The sequence below is a fragment of the Lactuca saligna genome, chromosome 2 (genome assembly GCF_052625555.1).
Source record: "Lactuca saligna cultivar CGN05327 chromosome 2, ASM5262555v1, whole genome shotgun sequence".
NCBI lineage: Eukaryota > Viridiplantae > Streptophyta > Magnoliopsida > Asterales > Asteraceae > Lactuca > Lactuca saligna.
Window position 1 is genome coordinate 99075948 of NC_136418.1, and position 14805 is coordinate 99090752.

The window sequence follows — 14805 nt, forward strand, 5'->3', positions numbered from 1 at the left end:
GGACCACTTCTGCAGACCTCTGCAGCAGAAGAGGTGGACCAAAGTGCTGCAGACTGTAATGAGAAGCATGTTTGTTTTTTTAACGTCTGCAAGCTGCTGCATATATTAAAAAATTTAAAATAAAGTAATTTAATAAACCAAAAATAGTTTTTTAATAACAAAAGTTTAATAATTGTAATCTTAAAACATTGAAATAAAATTCAAACAACCAAATTACTCTTACACTAACATTTTTAAATAAAATTCATACAAACAAACTTGAATAATTCTCATTCCATATTTTGCATCAGTTGTTCGGCAATTTCATCCCGTACATGTGTTCGAATCTCATCTTCATCATTATCAACGACCGCATTATTATTCCGAATTGAGACATTTGGTTCATCATATCGTGCAAAATACTCATCATGTAGTCTCTCTCTTCTTATAAAATTATGAAGCGCAAAACATGCTAGGGTAATGTTTCGTTGTGTAACCAACGAGAATGGTGCCATGAATCCTGTTCAATATAGCGAATTGTGCTTTCAAGACACCAAAAGCATGCTCAATGACATCCCGAAGTTTTGCGTGCGCGTGGTTAAATTTTTCTTTATTCGTTAATGCACGTCTTCGACGGAAATCTCCAAGCCAATACCTCACATTACGGTACGGTGCCATAAAACCTCGAATGTTTGCATAGGCGGCATCACAAAGATAATATTTATCTGTAAAAAGAAGCAAAAAAAAGTCATTTATTTTTCAAACTAAGATAAAACTATTTAAATAACCATAAATTTACCTGGTGGTGGAAGCGGGAATGGTGCATGTGGATTTTCTAATGCTTTTAATAAAATTCTAGAATTGTGTGCTATCCCTTCCCAACCGACCACAACAAACGTAAACATCATGTTGAAGTCACATATTGCCATTACGTTTTGGTAACAATCTCCTTTTCCCCTACTTCTATATAAATCCCGTTTGTTTGCAGGGACAACAGCATGTATCAAAGTGTCATCAAGTGCACCAAGTGCTCCCTTGAACACCCATCGTAGCCTCCTATTATGTCTTGGAATGTTTGGATTCGGATTAACAGAAGTTGGTACTATAATTTCATGTGCGAAAAGCAACATTTTGTCTAACACTTCATGAAAAAACTTATGAATTGTTTGCTTTGAGTGTTGAAATCTCCGCTTTATAATCACATAACGTTGGTTATGACCGATCATCATAAAAACATAGCCATCTTCTCCTCAACCGACACATGTTTTCTATCCTTTAACTCGTAGTTTACTCTAAAATGAGCACATAGCCGAACAAATAATTCACGGCACATGCGTAGCACTTCAAGACATTGTAGAGGATTACGGTGAAGTAACTCTAACGTAAATTCATGTCCCGTCATTTCCGAATCGTTGTCCCGCACTCGTTTGACACCTCACTTCCAAAAGTAGTGGACGTACAAGTACATAAGAATAAGGAGTAGTATCTTTTTATCGTGATCCATTACAAACCTATTAATCAACAAAACATATAATAACATAAGATAATAATATAACATAAGATTCAAGTACAAAAAAACATAACATAAATCTCAAGTACCAAAAAAACATGACATAACATTCAAGTACCAAATACTACAAATAACATTCAAGTAGAAAATAACCAAAAAACATAACTATATAGTTCCAAAACATGCAATTGAAACCTAAATAACTCAAACAAATAAACTTAACGAACAATCTTTCCATCCTTTAAAACTCCTAAACTTATAGTTGTCATCTCGATCCATCCTCTTAATATTTGTGGATCATTAGGCAAATTTACTCACATCTCTCTTATATTCATGGTCCCTCCAAAAATGTGATACGCAGCAAATCGTAGAGGGTCTACTGGGTCTAACTCGAGCAACTCAAGTTTCTCTAAACATTGGGGAGTTGTTGGCCCTTGAGTCAAATGGTGTAGAGCTTTTTGCATCTCCAGTGCTAAATCATCATCAGTAATAGACGCTTTAGGTGAGGCATAAGAAGGTGGATCAGGTGAGGCACTAAGAGCTCGAGGTCTAGGAGTTGAGGGTTTAGCCCTTTTGTTGGGGTTACCAGAAGGTGAATCAGCAGAAGGTGGAGGCTGAGTAAAATGCTCACTAGTATGACTGGAAAAGAAATCATCCTCATCTATGTTAATGGAAGGGGCGTCCATAGGCTGTAGTGGTGCACCATGGAAAGAAGATGATCCATGTCCTGATGGTGTTTCGGATGTGGCATAGCTGAGATTACCAAATGCACTGTTTCCATCAAAGAGTTCTGCACAAAGCTCTGGAAACGCTAATGGGACGGTTTTCTAAGAAGCGGCTTTCGGATGACCCTAAACGCAATCAATGTAACAAAAGTAATATAAGAATAAATGGCAACTATATAAAAAAATACATATAAATATGTGTGTCTGTGTGTGTAGATACCTTTTTAAAGTCCTCCCACTCCTCATTTGTTAAGTTCAAAGTATTTGTTTATGGATTGTAAAAGTTTCCAGTTTTGTTTTTAAGTATAACCATCCTGCGTATTTCGCTCTAAGGTTATCATAGGCGTTTTTTAATTGTCGTTGATTCAAATCCACGCCAAACTTTTCCTTAATGGTTGTTCCTAAATTGTGTCATGATTGTTTGTGTAAACTCAAACCTTTTCTACCCACGGTTTGCACTTCTTCAATACAAGTTTGCAAATTGCAATAAGTATTTTGTTTGCTCATTGGTCCATGTATGTTTATCTCCCGTTGCTAATAACAAAAAAAATATAGAATACATACTTTAGCTACAAAGATTAATCATATTTCAACATAATCAACATAAGTTTAGCATATTCAACAATAATACATCATGAATGAACAAAAAAAAAACTATATAAGCAAATATTATACAACCCAATCAACAAATAAGTTTAACGATTTAAGCACAAACTTGCATATAAGCGTAAACTTGATCTCCATTCAAGAAATACAAGTGATAACAATTCAGTAATTAAGTTTATGATTTCACCATATAAACTTGCATATAATTTTATAATTTCAGCATATAAGTATATGATTTCAGCAAGGATTATGAATTTACCCAACATTCATAACAATTCAACAAAGAAATTCATAAACCTAAATATAATTTTGAGCAAGTTTATATGCTGAATTTAACCATCTAATTTATGATCTCTATTTTTTCTTTATAGTTTATATCTTGCTTTTACTTTATGCAAATATTGAATATGCTTTCAATTTCAAGATCATGTAAAGACGTAAAGTAGTAAATTGCTTTCTAGACACTAGGCTAGGCTTAATAATTTGCATCTTATTTACATAGAAAATAATCAGACTATCATATTTATTGAATGAGTTTTTCATTTTGGTTAAGTTCCTGAACCACCGGCATAATCTTATATGGAGATTTAAGAATTGTTGAAAAAAAAAAGTTTGTATTTTATTTGTTGATCACCGATTCACTGTTGTCCTCTAAAAAATCAGCAATGGTACTCGATTGCATAAGAAATCAGAAAAAAAAAATACCTGATGTTGAAGATGATGGCAGCAAAGGTCATGATGTTGAAGACGATGGCGGCAGCAGCAGCGGCGACCGCGCGAGGGAGGGTGAACTGCCACCGGCGACCGGAGAGGGAGGGGCAGCGGCGGCTGGAGTCGGTCTTCAGATCGATGAGAAGGGTGCCGAGAAGAAGAAGAATGAACGAATGAAGAAGGTGTGGAACAACGTTTTTTTGTTTAGGGCGTAGGGTGTTTTTTTATTTAGATGAGGTTAGAAGTGGTTAGAAGAGCCAAGCCCAACAATGTGTGGGGAAGAAGACGGGAAGAGGTTTTTGAGCCCGAAGTCTGCAAAAAAAAAAAACAAACTGTTGCGAACTTAAAAGTGTTGTGTGTGTGTTGCACCACGCAGCACTAAGAGGTTAGAAGAGCTTTTTTTTTAAATAAACACAACCTTAGAGTTAGATACTCGTTCGAAGAAACATCAAAGTAACGGATATTACTTAGGATGAAGAGATAACGTATTGAGTCATCAAGTGAGCCCTGTTTCGTTGATGATTCCAGGACGTAATCATCCTAAGGGGGAGATAATTGTAACGCCCGTAGATTCGGGCTAGTCAATTTAGAGATAATAAGGGTCGAAAACAACTTTTCGACAAAAGATTATTTAGAATAAATAATCTTAACCAAGTTGTAGAACATGTCTCAAGGGTTCCATACATATAAAGAGTGTTGAAATCTTAACCAGGTTGTAGAATATGACGCAACACACGCACAACACTTTTAAGTTCGCGACAGTTTGTTTTTTTTGCAGGCTTGGCTCTTCTAACCACTTCTAACCTCATCTAAATAAAAAACACCCTACGCCCTAAACAAAAAAAAAACGCCGCTCCACACCTTCTTCGTTCGTTCGTTCTTCTTCTTCTCGGCACCCTTCTCATCGATCTGAAGACCGACTCCAGCCGCCGCTACCCCTCCCTTTCTGGTCGCCAGTGGGGGTTCACCCTCCCTCGCGCGGTCGCCGCTGCTGCTGCCGCCATCGTCTTCAACATCACGACCTTTGCTGCCATCATCTTCAACATCAGGTAATTTTTTTTTCTGATTTCTTATGCAATTGAGTACCACTACTGATTTTTTAGAGGACAACAGTGAATCGATGATCAACAAATAAAATACAAACTTTTTTTTTCAACATTTCTTAAATCTCCATATAAGATTATGCCGGTGGTTCAGGAACTTAACCAAAATGAAAAACTCATTCTATAAATATGATAGTCTGATTATTTTCTATGTAAATAGGATGCAAATTATTAAGCCTAGCCTAGTGTCTAGAAAGCAATTTACTACTTTACGTCTTTACATGATCTTGAAATTGAAAGCATATTCAATATTTGCATAAAGTAAAAGCAAGATATAAACTATAAAGAAAAAATAGAGATCATAAATTAGATGGTTAAATTCAGCATATAAACTTGCTCAAAATTATATTTAGGTTTATCAATTTTTGTGTTGAATTGTTATGAATGTTAGGTAAATTCATAATCCTTGCTTAAATCATATACTTATAAGCTGAAATCATAAACTTATATGCAAGTTTATATGGTGCTGGATTGTCAATCCCGTATAGATCTATACACAAGTATCACGCTCTCCCCACAAGAGCTTATGGTTTATAATACAGGACATTAAATGTGTACTTGAAGGTACGTGAAGTCGAATGTCTCACAAAAGTTTGTATCAGATAGATTTACGTATGAAAAGTCCATTTTTTTGTAAATGTAAGTATTTCCTTTCAATAGTATTTATAGAGTGTAAAATATCATGAATATCTCGTAAACTATACATATTATAGTTTTTCAAAAGTGTGTTTCATTTGAATGATAAACCTTGGTGTATTACCAACTTTGCATGTAAAGTATAATGTTTGTATTTTAACATTAGTTTATGATTTGTATTTTAACATAAGTTTTTCTTGTGTATCACTAGTATTTCTCCCCCTAAAGTATAATAAAAACGTGAAAATATAGGGGTATGAACTCACCTAGTAAGTGTGATGATTTGAAGAAAACAAGACTTTTCTTGGGCAGCACTTCGACTGGAAAGCGGTAAATGTTTCGGGAGTTTCGGACCTTCGGACCTTTTTCGGAGTTTGGATACATAACGGGGGCGTGGGGATAGTTTCGAGAGGCTCGAAAGTAAGAAAATTGGAGAGAAATGGTGTAAATTAGCAAAACAAGTCGGAACCCTCGCATCTTATTTATAGGGTGAAAAATTGGAGTTCACGTCATGAATTATGTTATGATCAATTCGTAGACTCGACATCTTATAGCCCGACTCTTGGTAAACGTCTATCACTGGTTCATGTCGTGAACCTCCTTTGACTCACGACGTGAATCTTGACAGATGTGGAAGTTCGTGCTCCGAACTTCATAAATTCATATCTCTCGTATACGAGCTCAGATTTTGACATTCTTTATATCCACGCATAGGTGAGAATTTAATCTACAACTTTCATTTAGACTTCGTTGGCAAATTTTGACTTTATTTTTAATTATATATTTTTAATAGTCTTGGACAGGAAAAGACCGTTAAAAATTCATAACTCTTTCATCTTATGTCCATTTTCGTCTGTCTTTTTACCGTTGTACTACTATTCTAGAGATCTTCAATTCTCGTTTAGGTTGTGTCAGCTAAATATCACTTGATCTCTATTTCGAGTTTTTAGCTGTCTACTGCTACTCCGAAACTTAGAAAAATCGCAACTCCTTCATACGAAGTCAGATTTGGACGATCTTTTTATGTACGTTCACGGTTTAATGATATCTACAACATTCATTTAAATACTTAAAGCTAAGAACTATTTTATTGAAATTTCACATTTTACACTTAATAGTGTTTTACCGGTTTTGATGTGGATTTTCGATTTGTCATAACTTCTTCGTTATAACTCGGATTTTTGTGTTCTTTAATTTTCTGAAAACCTTGTTACGATATCTACTACTTTATGTATCCCAACTGAGGCTTTTGAACATTACATTTCTGATGCTATTTTTATTTATTAATTAATTCAAAATAGATTACAATATTTGACTTAGGTCATAACATTGACTTGAAATATCGGGTTGTCACACTTGGTGCCTAAACCCTGGCGATCATGCAGACTTGGTACCTAAACCCTGGCGACTGTGCGGACTTAGTGCCTGTTGTATAAACCATGTCGACTATGCAGACTTAGTACCTAAATCCTGGAGACTATGCGGACTTAGTGCATCTTTTATAAATCCTGGCGACTATGCAGACTTAGTGCCTAAACCCCGGTGACGATGGACTTTGTGCCGATTCCTTAGGATGATCCTTAGGAATGAATGAACGAGGAATAGTTGATTCTTAGGGTAAATCCTTAAGAGTAAAGAAGACAACGGGGATGGGTAATTGGGTTAATTGTTTGATTATTAAACATAATAATTATATTACTGTGGGTTGAAAAACCTATGTACTCACCAGGTTTCCCAACCTGACCCACTCAAATGGTTTAGAGCTTTTTGCATCTCCGGTGCTAAATCATCAACAATAATAGAAGCTTTAGGTGAGGCATAAGAAGGTGGATCAGGTGAGGCACTAGGAGCTCGAGGTCTAGGAGTTGAGGGTTTAGCCCTTTTGTTGGGGTTACCAAAAGGTGAATCAGCAGAAGGTGGAGGCTGAGTAAAATGCTCACTAGTATGACTGGAAAAGAAATCATCCTCATCTATGTTAATAGAAGGGGCGTCCATAAGTTGTAGTGGTGCACCATGGAAAGAAGATGATCCATGTCCTGATGGTGTTTAGGATGTGGCATAGCTGAGTTTACCAGATGTACTGTTTCCATCAAAGAGTTCTGCACAAAGCTCTGGAAACACTAATGGGACGGTTTTCAAAGAAGCGGCTTTCTGATGACCCTAAACGCAATCAATGTAACAAAAGTAATATAAAAATAAACGATTTAGACAGATAGTCAAAATCACCATCATTCACCATAGTATTCTTCTCATTCCAGTCAATCACACCTGAAACCCCCTATCCATCGTTCCATCTCTAAGACAATTAACCTCAACACCAGGTATAACAACCTTATCAGGAACATTCAACCCTTTATCTTCCTCATTCAAAATCTTATCATTTCCAACATTAACATCAACAACAATTTGATCACCATTCATAGCCAACTCAGTAGAAGAATCCATATGATTAGCAATAGAAGGGCTAACAGTCGTCAACGGACTCTTCACAAGCTTTAAATCAGAATTAGGTTTGGACATCACAACCTCATCCATAGAAATTTCCCGGTTCTTAGAAAGATTAGCAGTATTACCTGATGGAATAGAGATTCCGTGAGTGAATGATCGAAGGCAACATCTTATTAAGTTCAAGTCACTTGAAATTGAAAATGAAACCTAGTATGGGTCTTTATATCTATTAGGTATTAATAGAATTTTATATGTTTTTTTAATGAATCCATAGTTTGGGTGAATTGTATTTTTGATGCTAAGAAATAAAAATCGAAATATGTTATATGTATGAATTGAAATACAAGTAAAATGCATACATCTTGTGTTTATGAATTTGTATCGGGGTGACAAGTGATTTTATACATGTTATTTCAGCGTATATAGACAAACACTTTGTTTTTACTATAAACTTTATATGATTTATTTGCTACCTGATTCAAAGACTACATTTTGGAGCACCATTTGAACAGTTGAAATTTTGACACTTGTCTAAAAAGCAACTACTGTAACAACACATGAAGTGTAACATTTATGATGTCTCATATTATTCTGTATATATTTCCACCAGAATAAATATGACGAATGATCAGCCACAACAAGAAGTAGAACCACAACCACAACCACAACAAGAACCACAGCCACAGCCACAACCGAGGAAAAAAAAAAAAAGAACAGCCACAAGACTAATCGACCATAAAGAGCCACAAGAAGTTGATTTCAACAATATTGGTCTGTATGTTAGGAAGAAACAAAGTAAGTTTGCTAACGAGTGTGGTGTTATTACGAGGTCAATGACTTCTGTTGAATATACGAGTTGGAAGAAAGTGCCAATTGCTCAAAAAGATATGCTATGATCGATAATTAAGGTTCGTTATCTACATAAGACTCATTACATGTACTTTTATCTAAGCAATATATGTTATTAATACTTAGTATCCTTATTCTAAAACAAAAACAGAAACGTTGGAATATTCCGAATGACAACCGTAAAAAAGATGTGCTTAGAACATTCAACAGCCAGTTGAGAGCCTTCAAGAAAAGGCTTAAAAAGAAATGTGATAACCAAAGAGATCCACTTGAGACCTACTCATATTTGGAAAGAAATACATTGCAGAGCTTTAGACAGAGAATATCATCAGAGGAGTTCCAAGTGTGTTGGACTTTAATTGCGCGTAATTATATTAGTTATTGTGTTGCATTGTTTTAACTGTGTTAATTAATTTCATTTGCAGAAGATAAGTGAGAAAGCAAGGGCAAGTTCAATGAATAATAAGAATCTTGCCCGTGTAGGACCACTTGGTTACAGGGGCAAGAAAGCTAAGTGGGAACAAGAGATGGCATCTGGTCAATTGACACCCCAATTGTATCAGATAAAAAGCGAGTGTTCACTACATTATGTTATGGGTAGATGGTCTAAAAATCAGTTGGGGTCGAACATAATACCACCTACCATACAACCCATACTGGACAAGCTTGTAAGCAAATTCTTTTAATCATTTATATCTAGGTAATTACTCTCACTGGTTTGATGTTTTCGTTAACAGGTTAATGTCCAGACTCTCTAAAGGAGATTTGGTCAGTCCAAGAGAGGACTTATTGACAAAGGTAATAGGACCGGAGCACCCAAGCCGTACCAGGGCTGTTGGTCATGATGTTGGATTGAGAAAAAGGATGCAAGGGACTGATAAAAAAAAGAGGAAAAAACATGAAACGAAACTATTGTTAAACTGCAGGCAACGATAAATCAGATGGGCTCCCAACTGGCAAAGCTACAAGCACACTTTTACTTACAGCATGGGTCTACGAACCATGCCCCAGATGATGTAAGCTTAGGGGTTCAACAAAATAATTATGGCTCGACTCCAACATTAGATGCTTTGGATGTGATAAAGGTAAATGAGTGTATTTATTTTCCAGTAACATCTAGTAAATGAGTGACTTATAGCAGGCTCAAATACTAGTTTTATTACAATATTTGTGTTAGAAAATGCAACATTGTAAAAATTGTGTTTGAGTTTACCTTAATATCATCATTTTGGTTGAATAATTGAGACAAAAGACTCTAGTTTTTTAACTAAAATGTTTTCTTAGAAGGGTTTGAACTATAATAGATATACTTAAAATGGTTAAAAATTCAAATATAGTTATTACATTATTATGCACTTTTTTGTTTATTATCCTTCAAAGATCTTTTATTTTTATTTTTGTTTTACTACATATGTACAGATGCCTACCCCTTATGAATTGGTGTTATCTTATGGGGAGTTGTACCAAAAATGTGTCAATGGATTGGTCTTTCCATATGGGAATGGATTAATACACACATTGCCTTTACGAGAAAATCACATAAAGGTTATGATAGACGACATCGATAATAGATATGAAAACTTTCCAAGAAAATCACCTGGAGGTTAGGTTATGATAGACGACATCGATAGTAGATATGAAAACTTTCCTCTACTGTCGATGTCGTCTATCATAACCATCAGGTGATTTTCTCAAAAAGTTTTCATATCTACTATCGATTTCGTCTATCATAACCTTTTTGGTGATTTTTTCGTAAAGGCAATGTGTGTATTAACCCATTCCCATATGGAAAGACCAATCCCTTGACACATTTTTGGTCCAACTCCCCATAAGGTAACACCAATTCACAAGAGCTAGGCATCTATATACATATAGTAAAACAAAAATAAAAATAAAAGATTTTTGAAGGATAATAAACAAAAAAAGTGCATAATAATGTAATAACTATATTTGAATTTTTAACCATTTTAAGTATACCTATTATAGTTCAAACCCTTCTAAGAAAACATTTTAGTTAAAAAAACTAAAGTCTTTTGTCTCAATTATGCAACCAAAATGATCATATTAAGGTAAACTTAAACAATTTTTACAATGTTGCATTTTGTAACACAAATACTGTAATAAAACTAGTATTTGAGTCTACTATAAGTCACTTATTTACTAGATGTTACTGGAAAATAAATACACTCATTTACCTTTATCGCAACCAAAACATCTGATGTTTAAGTCGAGCCATAATTATTTTGTTGAACCCCTAAGCTTACATCATCTCGAGCATGGTTCCTAGACCCATGCTGAAATGGGTCTTATGTAGATAACAAACCTTAATTGTCGATCATAACATATCTTTTTGCGCAATTGGCACTTTCTTCCAACTCATATATTCAACAGAAATCATCGACCTCGTAATAACACCACACTCGTTAGCAAACTTAATTTGTTTCTTCCCAACATACTGACCAATATTGTTGAAATCAACTTCTTGTGGCTCTTGATGGTCGATAAGTCTTGTGATTGTTCTTTTTTTCTTCGGTTGTAGCTGTGGCTGTGGCTGTGGTTCTGGTTCTTGTTGTGGCTGTGGTTGTGGTTCTACTTCTTGTTGTGGCTGATCATTCGTCATATTTATTCTGGGGGAAATATATACAGAATAATATGAGACATCATAAATGTTACACTTCATGTGTTGTTACAGTAGTTGCTTTTTAGACAAGTGTCAAAATTTCAACTGTTCAAATGGTGCTCCAAAATGCAGTCTTTGAATCAGTTAGCAAATAAATCATATAAAGTTTAGAGTAAAAATCAAAATGTTTGTCTATATAAGCTGAAATAACATGTATAAAATCACTTGTCACCCCGATACAAATTCATAAACACAAGATGTATGCATTTTACTTGTATTTCAATTCATACATATAACATATTTCGATTTTTATTTCTTAGCATCAAAAATACAATTCACCCAAACTATGGATTCATTAAAAAAACATATAAAATTCTATTAATACCTAAGAGATATAAAGACCCATACTAGGTTTCATTTTCAATTTCAAGTGACTTGAACTTAATAAGATGTTGCCTTCGATCATTCACTCACGGAATCTCTATTCCATCAAGTAATACTGCTAATCTTTCTAAGAACCGGGAAATTTCTATGGATGAGGTTGTGATGTCCAGACCTAATTCTGATTTAAATCGTGTGAAGAGTCCGTTGATGACTGTTAGCCCTTCTATTGCTAATCATATGGATTCTTCTACTGAGTTGGCTATGAATGGTGATCAAATTGTTGTTGATGTTAATGTTGGAAATGATAAGATGTTGAATGAGGAAGATAAAGGTTTGAATGTTCCTGATAAGGTTGTTATACCTGGTGTTGAGGTTAATTGTCTTAGAGATGGAACGATGGATAGGGGGTTTCAGGTGTGATTGACTGGAATGAGAAGAATACTATGGTGAATGATGGTGATTTTGACTATCTATCTAAATCTTCTAAATGGGATGATAGTGGTAATGTGGTGGTGGAATCAAATGCCGATTCTGATGTCGAATTGAGTAAGGAAGAAAGGGAGGTCAAGGATTGTGCCCCATTGGGAAAAATTTTTGATGAATATTTGATATTGCAGAAGGCTGCCACTATTATCAACATCATTAATCTGGAACCTTCTCTTCTAGGTGATGCTAATAAGGGAAGACAAGTTATGGATGCTTCTAATTATGAAGGTGAAAAAATTTCTATTGATCCTATAGATAAAGATATTGTTAGTAATAAATTGTCATATGATGGAGTTCTTAATGGTAGAACTCATAAAGGAAAGTTGCGAGTTAAGTATATCCCTTCAACTGATGGTTCTGATGAAGGGCCTGTGGTTCTGCCAATTGATAATTTGAAGAAGGCAAGTATTCCTTTCTTGCATACCTTGTATGGTTATTTGCTTGATAAGAAGATTGGGTTTCCTGTGATTAGGTCAGAAGTAAGGAAAATGTGGAAGAACATGGGTCTTGAGGATGTCTTCATGAATAGCAAAGGGGATCAGAATTTCTCTTCTGGAACCCAAAACTTGAACTGGAATAGTAGCAATAAAGGTTGGACTGCTGGAGATCAAAATAGGAAGTGGAACCGGGGGAGTGTTAGCCATTGGAATCAGCAAAAGAATCAGCAGTATGTTGCTACTAGTAATATTTCTAACAGTCTGGATATGCAGGGGCATAATGGGAAAGGAAGTGTGAATTCTGGTAGTTTAAAGAAAATAGAGAAGGGCAAGGGTAATAAGGACAATCATAAGGATAACATGAGTGGTAATTTTGTGAATGTGAATCGTTTTGCTGTTTTAAATGATATTACTAATGATTTTGTTGATAATTTAGCGAAGAGTATGAAGAGTCACCGGGTTATTTCTTCTAAGTCCGGTTCACGTCGGTTGGACTCTATTTCTCAGCTTGATCCAGGTCATATTAATGCCACTCCTACTGGGATTAATTATGTTATTAATTCCAAGGAAGATTACAATATGAAGAACCTGGTTGATGTTGCTTCTAATAAGTTTGTGGGGGGTGAGGGTAAGGATTGTTTGAACCAGGGTTGTGGTGAGAGCAGTTCAAAAAATTTTGATGTTGCGTGAAAATGGCTAAGTATTTGGATTTGGTTACGTTGGATTGGGTTTAGCTTTTGGTTTTTGGTTTCTGTGGGTTGTAAGCCAGAAAACACTCAAATATTGTTAGTTGTTATCAAAGAGACCCAATTTGTTTCGATCTAGTCCTTTAGGCATAACATCAAACACTTGGAAGGCATAATGAAATAACCCTTAACACTCACCATTTTCCAGCAATAAGAACTGCCCACATGACTTGAAACTTATCAACAATTGCAAATGAGATTGATTATGAAAAAATGAAACAACAATACGGGGTTAAGATTGAGAATAGAAGTGGGTTAAGTTTGAATCAAGAAAATAGTCTAGCTGAATGAACAAACAGTGAGTCGATTGTGATCAACTAAAATTGAGTGCGAAAGTTATTACTTGAAATAAACATACAGTGGATCGGAAATTCAAGTCACGTAAACGGATTCCAAAACTTGATACAAAAAATGAGTTTTAGTCGAAATCTTACAGCAATACGTAGCGTTTCTTCATTGAATATAGCAGCCAGAAAACTTCGATTTCATGTTGATTTAGAGAGTGAGTGTTTGCCATCGGTGGTTTTCAAAGTTGTAGAAGCAGATAGTAGCTTGGGAATCGTGTGAAGGGGCGGGATAATGAAAATTTATGGCGGGATAACAAAAATTGATATCGGTATTGTTTTATTTGGTAATATATTTTGCAAATTAATTTGTATGGAAATCGGTTAAAAAAAACATAATGATCAGTTATATCGTAAATTTAATTTGTATAGTTTAATTGCGCATCTTATCCCACCCAAAAAAAAAAATCAATAACCTTTATAGATTCAATTCATTATTTGTCAAAAAAAAAAATATAATCAAAACTTATATAGATGTTGGTTATTTAAAATAAACAATTTTTTTTATAAATAAACTATGCAGGTATAATTTATCAAAACAAATGTTGAATTTAGAAAAATGAGGTAAAAAAATATCAAAAGAAATTCAAGAAGGGTGAAAACCCTAAAATGAATACTACCACCGTTGCTCCACCATTTCCAGCTATACTCCTTTTCAATTTTCAGCTCATCTCTAGCGACCGTGTCTCCTTTCTTTGCAACTCTACTAATTTGACCTCTCATCTTCTTAAATGTTCAGGTTGTTTTATTGTTCTTGAGATCTTGAAATATGATGAATTAAAGAGCAATGTTGATAATTCGTCTTTGAAATTGAAATATGACAAGATAAGGGATAAAGTTTGGAAAGTGAATAAAAATGACAAAAAAAAAAAAAATGAAGATTATGATATTTTCAGTTTTTTCATATTAATCTTATAAATTACAATTCACTAGTATGTTAATACTAATGATAAAAAAAAATGAAATTTTTAATAAGTGAAATTTTAGAAAAATACTAATACTCACATTCTACTTTATGGATTGCACAAATTGAAAGTATGAACTTCCAAGCATTTGTTAATTAAATTAAACATTACATTTACTATTTACGTGTTATATTAAATTTGTTAAAATCATATGATTGCTAATTCATTTGTTTACATCTTTTTGACAAAATTTATAATTATTATGTTAATTTTTGTTTGTCTATATATGTTACAAATTGTTACACTTCAAACCAAG

General features: G+C 34.4%; 1 long non-coding RNA gene across 1 annotated transcript; it reads right to left on the reverse strand.

The window, feature by feature from the left end:
• Positions 1-6846: 6846 nt before the first annotated feature.
• LOC145031236 (uncharacterized) lies at positions 6847-13914 on the reverse strand. The gene is made up of 3 exons (XR_013676905.1): positions 13675-13914; positions 8192-11194; positions 6847-7843 (listed from the first exon to the last, which is right to left on the reverse strand). It is a non-coding gene; the product is annotated as an uncharacterized LOC145031236 (long non-coding RNA).
• Between the last annotated feature and the right edge of the window lie 891 nt (positions 13915-14805).